Raw genomic sequence first — 13,937 nt, 5'->3', positions numbered from 1 at the left:
AATGGTGCTAGAATTGGAGTCAAGAGAGACCTAACCTTCAAGGGCCCAGATTAGAGCTCCAGTCATTGAGGTGAGTGATAAAACCACTATTACAGGGCTTAGAATAGAGCAGCTTTAGGTTGCTGGGAAGACTAAGAAAAAGACAAGTTAGCAAACTCCCTCTTTTCCTTTTCTCTAAATCTGTGATTCAGAGTTAAAGGCTGCCTAAGTAAAAACTCTTTCCCTACTTCCCTTGCACTCCCTTTCCATTTTGTCAATGGAACTGACATTCTATTTTTAACCATTTAATCAAGCTCCTTCCAGAAGACATTATATCTAAAGCTATCCTCTCTAGTGCTGGAAGTAAGTTTTCTGGTTTATGGCTGACCCTGGGAAAGTCACTTAACCTCTATCAGCCCCAGTTTCCTCAACTGTAAAATGGGGATAATAACAGCATCAAACTTTCAAGGTTGTTGCAAGGATCAAATAAGATATTTGCAAAAAGCACTCAGAAAAATGCCCAGCACAGAGCAGGTTCTATATAAAAGCTTATTCCCTTCCCTACCCCTCCTTATTTCAGTGTGGTTGTGGCAGACCTATGGACCTTAAAATAAACTACAGGTATTCCAACCCCAAGGTCAGTTGTTAAAATCTGCATAGAATTCACATGCTCTTTCAGTGCTGTAACCTTTGTATTCTCTTCTGTCAAATTTTCTTCCACCTCTACTGTTTCATTCTCCATCATAAATTTTAAGTGTTTATTCTCATTTGTCCTTTTGACTTCATTTCTTCTAGCCACTGTAATCCTTGCACATGAGACTTTGTCCCTGAGCTTAAAGTTATTGTGAAGTAACCATGTCCTTCTGGTTTTATCTCTTGGACTTCTCTTAATCTACATTATTTCTTTTATTTTTTTTTTTAAATTTAAATGCTTTATTAACTGCTGATTTACATCATTCGTTTCCGCCAGATTTTGAGTTACAAATTTTCTCCCCGTTTTTCCCCCACCCATCCCCCCGAAACAGCAGTCCCACAGGATATCCCCACCTCCAATCTGCTCTCTCCCATATTTTCTCCCATACCCGTTTCAACTTTTCCAGTGGATCTCTATGCCTCAGTGCCTGTATATCTTTTTTCTTGATTTTAAAACTTTCAATTCCAGATTCATTCCCTTCCCCCCCCTGCCACCCACCCCCACTGGGGGGACAAGCAGTTCAGTATAGGTTGTACATGTGTGGCTAATGCAAAACAATAACATAGTAGATGTATTGTAAAAGACTGACTATTTTTCCCTCCCTCCTATCCCACCTCCCACTTGTTCTATTCTCTACTTTGATCCTGTCCCTTTTCAAAAGTGGGTGCTTCCAACTTCCCTGCCCCCCAGCCTGCCCTCCCTTCCATCATCCCCCCTCACATCCCCTTCCCCCCCTATTCTCCTGGGGGGTGAGATCCTCTATTTAGTGTGTATTTCCCTCCCTTCTCAAGCCAGATTCCATAGGAATAAGGTTGACCTATTCCCTTTTGCCTTCCTATTCTTCCCCTCCATTGTAACCATTTTCCCTTGCCTCTTCTGTATGAGATAGTTTGCCCCACTCTGTCTCTCCCCATCTCCTCTCATTATATTCCTCTCACCTCTTAATTTCACCTTTTAAGTATCATCCCTTCCTGTTAAATTGGTCCCGTGCCCTCTATCTATGTATACCTGTAAACATATATACACACATTCACATATGTATTCATATGCCCGCATACCCTCATATAAAGACATATATATATATATATATATATTTCTAATGCCTTCAACTACTGAGAAAAGTTTCATAAGTTACAATTATTGTTTTTCCATGTAGGAGTGTTAATAGTTCAACTTTGGCCAGGTGGCTCAGCGAGCAAGAGCACCGCCTCCAGTGCCAGGATGACCTGGATCAAATCCGGGCCCAGACACCCAGCACCACACCCAGAAACAACAATTAGCCATGCAACCCCAAACAAGCCACTCAACCCCGATTGCTTAAAAAAAAAAATAGTTCAACTTTGATAAGTTCCTTATGATTTCTTTTCCCTGTTTACCTTATCATGCTTCTCTTGCTTCTTGTATCTGAATGTCAAATTTTCTATTCAACTCTGGTTTTTTCAGCAAGAATGCTTGAAAGTCCTGTATTCCACTGAATGACCATATTTTCCCCTGAAACATGATACTCAGTTTTGCTGGGTAGGTGACTCTTGGTTTTAATCCCAGCTCCCTTGACCTCCGGAATATCACATTCCAGGCCCTTCGATCCCTCAGTGTAGAAGCTGCCAGATCCTGGGTTATCCTGATTGTGTTTCCACAATATTCAAATTGTTTCTTCCTGGCTGCTTGTAATATGCTCTCCTTAATCTGGGAATTCCGGAACCTGGCTATAATATTCCTAGGAGTTTTCTTTTTGGGATCTTTTTCAGGAGGTGATGGGTGGATTCTTTCAACCTCTATTTTGCCCTCTGGTTCTAAAACATCAGGGCAGTTTTCTTTGAGAACTTCCTGGAGGATGTTTTCCAGGCTCTTACTTTGGTCATGGCTCTCAGGCAGTCCAATAATTTTTAATTTATCTCTCCTGGATCTATTTTCCAGGTCAGTGGTTTTTCCCATGAGATATTTCACATTGCCTTCTATTCTTTCATTTGTTTGGATCTGTTTAACAGCATCTTGATTTCTCATAAAGTCATTAGCTTCCATTTGCTCCAATTTAATTCTGAAGCAATGATTCTCCTCATTGAGCTTTTGAGATTCTTTTTCCATCTGGCAAATTCGACTTTTTAAGGCATTCTTCTCCTCATTGCCTTTTTGAGCCTCCTTTGCCATTTGAGTCAGTCTGTTTTTTAAGGTATTATTTTCTTCAGTCAGGCTGTTGACTCTCATTTCATAATTTTCTTGCACTGTTCTCATTTCTCTTCCCAATTTTTCCTCCACTTCTCTTATCTGCTTCTTAAGGTCCTCTATGGCCTGTAACCAGCTTGTATTTTCCTTTGAAGCTTTTGGTGCAGGAGTTCTGACTTCACTGTTTTCCTCCTGTTCCATGCCTTGCTCCTTCTTATCCCCAAAATAGGAGTGTAATGTTGGAATCTTCTGTCTGCTTTGTTTCCTTTGCCTGCTCATTTTGCCACTCAATGATTTGACTTTTGGGCTTTTTGCCACAGTAGGACTCTGCCACCAGACAGGGGAGTTTTCGTCCCAAACGCTGGGGTTTTCTCAGCTGCCGGAGGTATTAGATGCGTGCCCTCTCTGAGGTCTCCACACGCTCTGGCAAGCTGGACACACACCCCAGGACCTCCACCTTAGACTGCAATCCAGATCCAAGCAGGTTAAAGCAAGAGCGATGACCCCTCAGACTGGTGCTTGGTCCCCCTACACTCTGCAGGCCAGGAGCTGAAGCCGCCACGTGGCGCTGGCAGGCTGTGCTGGCGTCTCAGCGGTTTCTCGCTCTGGGGGTAAAAGCCACGCACTCCCACTTCCTGGGTCCCAAAGTCCAGACTGCACTGGCCTCTCACCTTGTCCTTCGCATCTATGTATTGATAAATCTGGAAACGGCCACAGCTGCTGCTGATCTGGAGTCCCTCTGGCTGGTGGCTGGTCAGGCCCACCTGGGGCTAAAGCCTCGGTGTGGGGCTGGGCTCAGCTTCCAGAGCCGGTTCCTGCCGGCCTGCTGGGCTGTCCTCAGTGGGAGGTTAGCTTCTTTGTGTCATTTTGTGGGTTCTGCAGCTCCAAAGTTTGTTTAGAGTCCCCTTTTTACATGGATTGGGGAGGGTGGAAGCCGGAGCCGCGGGAAGGTCGTGCTTCTACTCCGCCATCTTGGCTCCGCCCCCCAGAAAGAATCTACATTATTTCTTCATGGACTTCAGAATTTTCTTTTGCTTATTACTCTTACCTTCAGATTTATCGCCTAGATTAGGACTTTGTACAAGGATCTTATCTCTCTCTCCCCACCCCTACCACCTCCACTGGCTCTTGGATAGATGGAGTAGGCTCTGTTTTATCCTGTCTTCTATGAAGGCTAAAACCTAAGGTTGTTTTGGATGGGATGGCTGATAACTAAGTTCCCACTGTATACTTCAATCTCTTTTGTCTTATTCTATTGGTGATCAAATTTGAGTGTAAGATTGAATCCATTTCCATTTCCTCCTAGCATAATCTCAAGTTGGGACTTGGTTTCTTCCTCTGCTGTGATCCTGACAAAACCCAATTGGATTTTGGAGATCACACTAGTCTCCAGACTTCTGGCAAGGTTCTCTTGACATAATACTGCAACTGAGTTGGGAATGTCTCCTGCTGTGAATCCTAGAAATGCACAGTCAAGACAGTGTCTCTCTGTGTAGTGACCTTTGGGGACTGGCTCTGTCTGTCATTTTTGTTCCAAAAGGCCAGAAACATACTCCTGCTAGTTTCTGGCCCTGATTACCAGACCTCCTGCTGGCTTTTAGGATCTTCTTGGAGAATTTACTTATTCATAGTGTCAGCAGGCTTCATACCAATTTACTAGAGTATAAGCTGGCTTCCCTAGTGTGATCCCTCTCCCATTTCCCCTATCTTCAGGTCTTTATCAGAATTTGTACTGGTTTCTCTAGTGAGACTTCTCTTCCAGCACCTCTAGGTTACCGGCTATCTTTCTGTTCAGTTCTAGACTGGAATGGAGGAGTTTGGTTTACTGGATCACGGCTCTGTCTAGTGTCCTTTTTAGAATGTTTGGTTTTATATGGGAGAGGCAGGCTCCTCTATGCCCTCTCATTACCAAATAGTTCTGACAAGTGTGACTTGTTAATATAATTTGAGGCCTAGAAGTGATATTTGCTCTTTACACCTACGTTTTTCATCGCTTCCTTTCAGATTCTAAACCTTTTGTAATAATAAGAGCAACACAGATCAAAACAATTCTCAAGTTTCATTTCATATTAAAGAAAATGACAAAGACAAAAGACAGACAAAAAGTCACTGGTGGAAGGGCTACATAAAGACTACTGTTCCACTGCTGATGGAACCATGAATTGGGTTCTAGAAATCAATTTTTGAATTATGCTTAGAAATTCGATCTGTTGCCAGACATCATTGCTTTACCTTTACAACGTCTTTCATACTCACAAAGCCACTACTCTAATTGGTCTCATCTCCTCCTATGTCAATCTATTCTTTGCCAATCTATTACTGCTAAAGTAATTTTTCAAAAGCTTAAGTCTGACCATGTTACTAATGAATTAAGTCCAGTGGCTATTACCTCAAGATTAAATATAAGTTTCTTTCCTTGGCATTTAAAGGTCTTAATAACTTGACACCTTCCTATATTCTTCTTAAACTTGGTTCTCCACATACTATGTAATTCAGCCATATAGGCCACTTGCAGCCCCTTGAATATGGCAGTCCAACTCTCACTTCTGTACCTTTTCACTGGTTCCCCTGTGCCTGAAAAGCTCTATCTTTTCACCTCCACCTCTTGGGTTTCCTTGGTTTTCTTTAGGTCTCAGCTCAAATCTGACTTTCTATTGCAAGTACTAGTGTCTATCCCAGTTTCCGCTGCTACTGGTGCCTTCCCCTTTCAGATTACCTGCCATCTACTCAGTGTATATTTTTATGCATCTCCATTTTTACATGTCTGTTCCATTAGACTGCACACTCCTTAAGGACAGGGTCTTGTACCCCTGGCACTTAGCAGTGACTGAGACATAACTGTACATAACAAATGCTTAATGACTGTCTAACTGACAAAATGTAAAACTCATTTTACAGAGATCCTACTCCAAAGCATACATATGGCTAAGAAGGTAAAGTCAAAAAGTCAAAATACTCTGAGAAAGACTTTCTGTGATAGCCAAGAAGTGGAAACAAAGATGATGATCAATGATTGAGGATTGACAGAAAAAGTTGTGGTACACAAATGAAATGGAATATCACTGCATGTAAAGAATGAGCATGTGAAATCTTATATCAGGAGTCTTTAACCTTTCTTTGTGTCATAGACTCTTTGGAAGTTTGGTGAAACTTCTGTACCCTTACTCAGAATAATGTTTTTAAATTTGCAAAACAAAATACATAGAATTTACAAAGAAACCAATTATATATTAAAATACAGTTGTCAAAATATTTTTAAAAATAAGTACATGGGGCTCTGTGTGGCTTGGGCTGCCCCAGCTCTATCCTCTCCTGAGAGGCTCTGCCCCTGCCCCACAGCCCTCTGGACCCTCCTGCTTGGGATGGCAGCAAAGCCCTATTCTTGGCCAGCCTTAAGAGCCCTGGGGAGTATGGTGTTTGTGTATGTGTGTGGGTTGCATGGGGCGGAGGCTCAGGGTGTCCCAGGCTAAGGACGAAGTAGAAGTGGCTCTGAGAAGCCTCCTTGGGGGGGGGGGGGGGGGGGAGAAGGGGAGCCTGGTCAGCACAAGTCTGCCAAGTCCCCTTTATCAGGAAAATACACATGAAACCAAGGACTAGGGGGTGTTAATTATATGGGACAATCATCCATAAGAAGATATACAATGAATACTAATGAATGTGGTGAAACCTTCAGGCTGTCAAGATATTAGGAGACACCCTGTTTGCCCAGCAAGGAGGCTGTGCCCTGAGCTTGGCATAACAACCCTTTGCACTTACCCGCTGAGTGACTTCAGCCACAGCAAAACTCCAGAATTGGGACTTATAATTTCCCTATTTCTCAGGGGATCCTGACCTGAGAGATGGAACTGTAGCCATGATACTGCAGCAGAAAGTGATCAATCACATCTCCTGACACTCTGAACAATTCCTGTGCCTGTAACTGCTAAGTGAACCAAACCAGGTGCTGTGCTCCTATTCCCGCCATGCTAACTCTGGTTCTGTACCCTGCTGAATGATCACAAGGCTCAACGATTCTAATAACTAAGAGACTCTTCCCACAGGACCCAAGAACACATGTATTGTCCCCCCAAAATGCCAATCATTCCAACTATTTTAACCGAGATCCAAAAATAACTGTGTTGGGTCCCACCTTTTTCATGCTTAAAAACCCTATCCCTGCCATAAGCTATAAGCCCTCCTTCTCAGGAAAACTGCTTGCTAATGTTTTTCTCACTTTGAAATTAAACTTCTGTTTGATTCCCGACTCCCCTGTCTTTGGCCTGCTTTGTTCAGCTCTGGCCATCCACAAGTTAGAGATCAATTTTAATCTAGCTGACAAGGCAGATGAAACATCTCATTATACATCAAAGAATTCGGACTGAAGAGCAATCCTATCAATGTCATGAAGGTGAAAAAGCCTTCAGAGGCTTTAGTGAACATCAAAGAAATTGGAGTAGAGAGAAATCCTATCAGTGTAACCAATGTGGAAAAACCTTCAATTAAAACTCATACCTTACTGTACATGAAGGAATTCATAGCAGATTAAAATCATACAAATGGCCTGAATGTGGGAAAGCATTCAGAACGAGGAGATACTTTTTACAATAAATCTTAAAATTCATAATGGAGAGAAATCCTATAAATGTAATCAATGCAGGAAAGCCTTCAGCCAGAGAAGAAGTCTTAATTCATATGAGAAAATTCATACTGGAAAAAAAAATCCTATAAATGCACTGAATGTGGGAAAGCATTTATCTCCTACTCAGCCTTTACTGTACAAGAGAGAATTCAGACTGGAGAAAAACCCTCTAATTTAATAATTGTGAGAAAGCATTTAGACAGAAAGGATACCTTATTGTGTACTGGAGAGAAATCCCATAAATGTAATGAATGTGGGAAATCGGAGAGAGAGGAGAGAGAGAGAGAGAGAGAGAGAGAGAGAGAGAGAGAGAGGACACCTTACTATACAGCAAAAAATTCATACTGAGAGAAATCATATAAATGTAATGAATGTTGGAAGCCTTCGGGTAGAAAGGGAACCTTGCTGTACATCAAAGAACTCACACTGGAGAAAATCCATTTATATGTAATATATGTGGGAAAGTCTTTACAGACAAGTTACCTTACTATGCACACAAAAGTTCACACTAGAGAGAAGTCCTACAAATGTAACGAATGTGGTAAAACATTCATAAGAGAAATCTTACTACACATCACAAATACATACTGGAGAGAAGCCTTATAAATGTTTCCAGTAAAACAAAACAAAAATAAATGTTTCCAGTGTGGGAAAGCATTTTAGGCAAAAGGGAAACCTTGCTGTACATCAGAGAATTCATACTGAAAAGGAACCTTTTTAATTCAAAGAATATGAAAAATATTTAGGCACAAAACTTCCTTTATTATAAAATAATTTACTAAATTATCTAATTACTAAATTATCTAAATACTAAAGTAAATTATAAGATAATTTACTAAAAAAAAAGCCCATTCAGTCAATGTACACTCATGTAGCGTGAAAAAATTTTCACCTGAGAAAGGAAAAACTACCAAACATTAAATGTTAGATGTGATATTTGAAATTCTTTCTTAATTTTACAGATGGCAGAGCTGATGGGTAAGCAAGAAAATGGAGATGATCATGATCATACAAATATTGGGTAGCACATCTGGGAGTAGAACTGATGTTTTGGCTAGATACAGGTCTGTTTGGGTTTTCCCCACACTATAATCCATGATCTATAAATTCAAAGAACGTGAGCAATATCACAACGTGCCATATTTTATAGAAGTAGTATGTATTACTCTAGGAATTTCAGAATTAGAGGAGACTTTAGAAACTCTCTAGTCCAAACCATATACTAAAGAAACCTTACTACATCATATACAACAGGGGATCACTCAGCTTTTGCTTAAAGATTCCCAGTAAAGGGTAAAATATTACAGCCCAAGGTAGCCTACTCCTCTTTCAGATAGCTTGAGGGTGGGAAGGGTATGCATGAGCATGTATAGAGGTGTGTGTGTGTGTGTGTGTGTGTGTTTGTATGCAGAAATCCTAAAATGAATGTGATGGCAAATGGCATCAATTAGAAATGTATGTTTGAGTTGAAGAGCAAATTCCCTACATAAATGAAATTATTGATCTATACATTATATGTGTACAGATCAAATAAGATATGGAAAGCACTTTGCAAACTTTAAAGTGCTACATAAATGCTAGTTATTATGTACATGTATGTATGTTACTGAATTGATATATGTATATGTACACATACATATGTGTGCATGCATGTGTATATGTAACCCAGAACTAAGCACAGTACTAAAGATGTAGCCTTGCCATGACTTAGTTAAGCACCATCCCATCCTTACTTTTAGAATTTATTTTGTCAGAGCAGCACAGGATAACATTAGCATTTTTTGATTCTCTTATTAAATAGGTGACTAACTCAACCTGTAGTTCACTAAAATCCACATTATTTCTCATTATCTAACCACATCTTCCTTTGAATTGTGAAGTTGGTTTTGTGACCAAAGCATAAAAATATTTATATGCCTTTATGAAAGTTCATTTTCTTAGATTGGGAGAAAAAATTAAGTATATGGGTCCCAGGATAAGAACTACCAAGGGAAGTACACAGAACAGGAAAACAATATATAATTAATGGGAAAATGCTAATGGAAAGAACAAAAAAAAAAGCTGAATGCTGCATAATTATAATGACCAGGCTTGGCACAAAATAAGAGATGAATTAGTCATTATATACTAAGTACAAGGGATAAAAAGAAGTGAAGCAGTCACTACCCACACATATAGGTATATATACAAAACAGATACATAATGATGTTGGAAGGAAGAGTACCAGCAGTTTGGGGAAGGAGGTAGAATTGGGCAACAGGCTCATGTATGAGGTAGCACTTGTACCAAGTCTTGAGGGACAATATGAATTCCAAGAGGTAGAGGAGAGGGTGGAGTGCATTCCAGGAGTGGGGAGAGCCAATTCAAAGGTACAGAAAAAGGAAACTGGTCTGTATGAAGGAGTAATACCGGTATGTAATAAAGCTGGGAAAAAGGGGGCCAGGGTGGGAAGGGCTTGCCACACAGTAAAAGATGAAAAAAAAATTTGCCTATCTCTCCTCTTTGCAGAGGTGGAAACTACAGGTGTGGAACATTAAATACACTCACTTGGTAGACTGGTTTTGTTAAAATGCTCTCCCTGCTCTTTTCTCTTCTGTTATAAGTAAAAGCTCGCTAGGCAGGAGATTAAAAGGGGTTATATTCCAAAATCAAGATGACATAAAGAAAAAATTTATCAATAAAAATTTTAAAAATAAATAAATGTCATTGAGCATAAGAAATCCAAGTTGAATATGCTGGGATGGCTCAGGGCAAATCAATTGCCATAACAGAAAAAATTCAAAATATTTATCCTAACTACAGAGTGAGTCCAAACTCTCAGGTCCTATTCACAGAATTTCAGAGTTAAAAGGGGCCTTTCAGAGGTCCTAATCCAACCCAGATTTGAGCTCAAGTCTACTCAACAATATGTCCAACTAGTATTACCCAGCCTTGAGGACTTTAATTTTTTTTTTTAAAGCAACTGGAGTTAAGTAACTTGCCCATGGTTACATGGCCAGTTATTTTCTGTGGGTGTTAAGTATCTGAGGCTGGAACGGTCCCCAAGTCCTACTGACTCTGGGGCCGGTGCTCTTACTCACTGTGCCACCTAGCTGCCCCCCTTGAGGACTTTTAATGAAGGTGAAATTATTGCCTCCTTAAGTAGCACACTCCACTTGTTGCTTTGGTTATTTGGTTTCTTTTTAAAATATTATTATTATTAATACTAATATTTGTACAGAGTTTTAAGGTTTGCAAGGTACTTTACCTATACTGTCTCCCTTTAAGCACCACAACCACCAAGTGAGGTAGGTACTACAATGATTAACACAGAAAACAGAGTTGAGAAGAATTAGGTAACTAGTTCATGGTTACACAGCCCAGCATATATCAGAGAGGGAATAGAAAGCCAAGTCTTTCCATGTAAGTCACTCATTCCATTACATCACACTCCCTGTTTTATTTTTTAAAACTACTTAGCACTTTTGCCACATAAAAATAACAAGGGAAGGATGAAACTCAAATCAATTTTTTTTCATTTTTCAAATGCTTTATTAACTTCTGATTTTACATCATTCATTTCTGGCAGATTTTGAGTTACAAATTTTCTCCCTGTTTTTCCCCTACCCACTGCCCCAAAATAGCAGTCCCACAGGATATCCCCTCCTCCAATGTGCTCTCTCCCATATCTTCTCTCACACCCTCTTCGACTTTTCCAGTAGGGCATGGTGGATCGCTATGCCCCAGTGCCTGTATATCTTATTTTCCAATTACATGTAAAATAGTATTAATAATAATATATACATATATATTTAAACATTTGATTTTAAAACTTTGAATTCCAGATTCATTTCCTTCCTCCCTTGTCACCCACCCTTACTGGGAAGATAAGCAGTTCAGTATAGGTTGTACATATGTAGCCAATGCAAAACATTAACAGAGTAGATATATTGTAAAAGACTGACTGTATTTCCTTCCCTCCGATCCCACCTCCCACTTGTTCTATTCTATACTTTGATCCTGTCCCTTTTCTCAAATCAACATTTTAATAGTTCTTAAAGAGTTGGGGAATTATCGGTGAATATTTATTTACTAATGTAGGCTTGCACAACTTGCACCTGCCACCTGCCAAAGGAACTTTGGTAGCCCACAGAAAACGTAGAAGAAAACATCCTTCGCATATAGAGGAAATCCTTTGGCGTGCCACAAGTAGCCTATGGGCTGCAAGTTGTGCAGGCCTGCACTAACGAATGAAATGAGGGGATCATGGAATACCAAAAGGCCAAACTAAGTTAGTGAAACAGTTGATGTCATGTTCATTTTGACAATGGAATTTCCAGAAATAGGAGTGTTCACATGACCCATTTTACCAAATGTGATACTTAAATATGCTGAAGAAGAAAGCTGCTCACTTAACCAAAAGCAGCTAACAATATTTCTAAGCAAGCAGCCCCTATTTTGTTCCTTATAGAAATTCTGCTCCTTCACCAAAATTCTCACTGGTTCTAAACCTGAGCCCTTTTGTAGTCTTGGCCTTAGCTCCCCATTTATTTACAGAGCTGAGCTGATAATCCACTGGAAATCAAGAGATACTGGATAACCTTTTTCTTTTCTTAGTATGGGATTCAACTATTTCGCTACCTCACTATTACCTTTCAATCTTTCAACTCTACTATGTCTGATTAATGAGTGGTATGAGACACATAGCTGCTGTCCCGCAGTACTACTCTTGGAGTCAGCTTGGGGATGGCAGACTAGCCCATAAAAGGAGAGAAAGAAGAAGAGTTTTTAATCAAGTGCTAAACTGTGGGTGCAGGCCTTAAAGAGGATAGTTCACAGAAAGGAGGTCTATAAAGTTTGAAGTGATCCAAGAGTAAAAGGAAGGGTTTAAGGTCAGCCTCAAGTTTCTATTAGTTCTTGTATTTTATCTTACCAATAAGAGAAAAAAAGAGCTAAAACTTGCTAAAAATGCTGCTTATACAAAGTTTTAAGGTACACAAAACATGTTTTTAGATAAACGACTTGATTGTTTCTTCTCAGCCTCGTGATGGACTAGATGTATGTTGAGATATTCAAGACCCAACTGTTCATAAAGTAAAAGAATTTCTTTCTTTGGACCATAGCAATTCTTACACACCTTCTACTGAGTGGTAGAGAAGTTGAGATTTATGCTAGCAGAAGGACTAACTATACCAAAGAAATCATAGGTCACTGAAGTATTCAAGTATCCAGATAGCTAAAATACTGAAAGCAAATATTTTTCTTCTTAAAATTTTTATTGATATTTTTTCTTGTACATAACTTTCTGTTTCCCCACCTATTAAAGCATCTCTCTTAACAGTCAGTCCAGTAAAAAAAAAATCAACCATATATACAACATAATAAACCCATAGTTCATCCCATTTTTTTTTCCTGGGGGGATAAGATGGAAGGGAGATAATTTCTCAATTACTCTCTTGGGCCAATGTTGGTTATAAATATAATAAATATAAATATATTGTACATAATGTTTAAAAATAAATATAATATAAATATAACAAAATGTCCTATTTCATTCCTTCTTGCTTTTTACATGTGCGCTGCTGTAGTCATTAAGTTTATTGCCTCGTCTCCAGCATTTCTAAATGGCCTTCACTAGACCCTGCCATCTCCTGAAGAAATCATCTAAAATTTCTCCTTTTTAATAGATATGTTCCTAGAAAAAATTCTTTACATTAATTAACTTCATTTCTTCTCCTACTTGTAACTTCTCAAACCTTTGCAAACTAGCTTCTGATTCCATTGAAATTCTTTCCTCTAAATTTACTTTAATTGTCTCAACTGTAAAATCTGATGGCCTTTTGCTCAGTCCTTGAACTTCTGAGGATTGATAGCATTTTATACTGCTGATTATCCTTTGAGATTATTGTCCATCCTATTTTCCTCTTCTGAGTTTCTGTGAAACCCCTTTCTCTTGTTTCTTCTACCAGACGAGTGCAAAGATTTTAAAGAGTAGAGATATTATATACATTAAAAACACCGGAGAGGATTCTGGGAAGATGGCAGAGTAGGTCAGAAAATTCCAAGCTCTCAAGATTTCCCCCCACCTTATAGAGAACAAAGTGCTGGTAAAAATAGATAAGAATGGGGGCACAACAGGGGTTTCCCTGGGACAATTTGAGAGGATCAGAAGAAAAATTTCAGGATGGGTTTTGGTCCCTGTGAAGAGTAAACACCTTCAGGCTAGGGCCCATTTAACAACAACCATCAAGCCCTGGGGTTTGAGAGGCTGCCTCAGCCCCAGCCACAGGAACTTTTACCCCAAGAATAGTGAGGGGAGTTGGGCATCTTAGCCAGGAAAGATCTAAGGAACCTCTACTGATAAGGAATGCCAGACCCAGATATGATTTGGAGAATAGCAGGGGCAAAGGAAACAGCACACATTGGTGAGTGCAGAAGCAGTGGGGCAGAATGCCCCTGGCTGTGGGCACTTATAGGAGGTTGGAGGTTTACCTTTGGTTCCAG

General features: G+C 39.8%; 1 protein-coding gene across 2 annotated transcripts in view; it reads right to left on the bottom strand.

Annotated features, from left to right (window-relative positions):
* Positions 1-13,937, bottom strand: part of PRKAR2A (protein kinase cAMP-dependent type II regulatory subunit alpha) — a 137,195-nt gene that overhangs the window by 14,617 nt on the left and 108,641 nt on the right. The gene's annotated exons all lie outside the window — the stretch shown is intronic.

The sequence above is a fragment of the Petaurus breviceps genome, unplaced genomic scaffold (genome assembly GCF_028583685.1).
Source record: "Petaurus breviceps papuanus isolate PSGF00001 unplaced genomic scaffold, PetGlider_PUasm1.0 227, whole genome shotgun sequence".
NCBI lineage: Eukaryota > Metazoa > Chordata > Mammalia > Diprotodontia > Petauridae > Petaurus > Petaurus breviceps.
The sequence above is the reverse complement of the archived record's forward strand: the minus strand, read 5'-3'. Positions and strand labels throughout refer to the sequence as shown.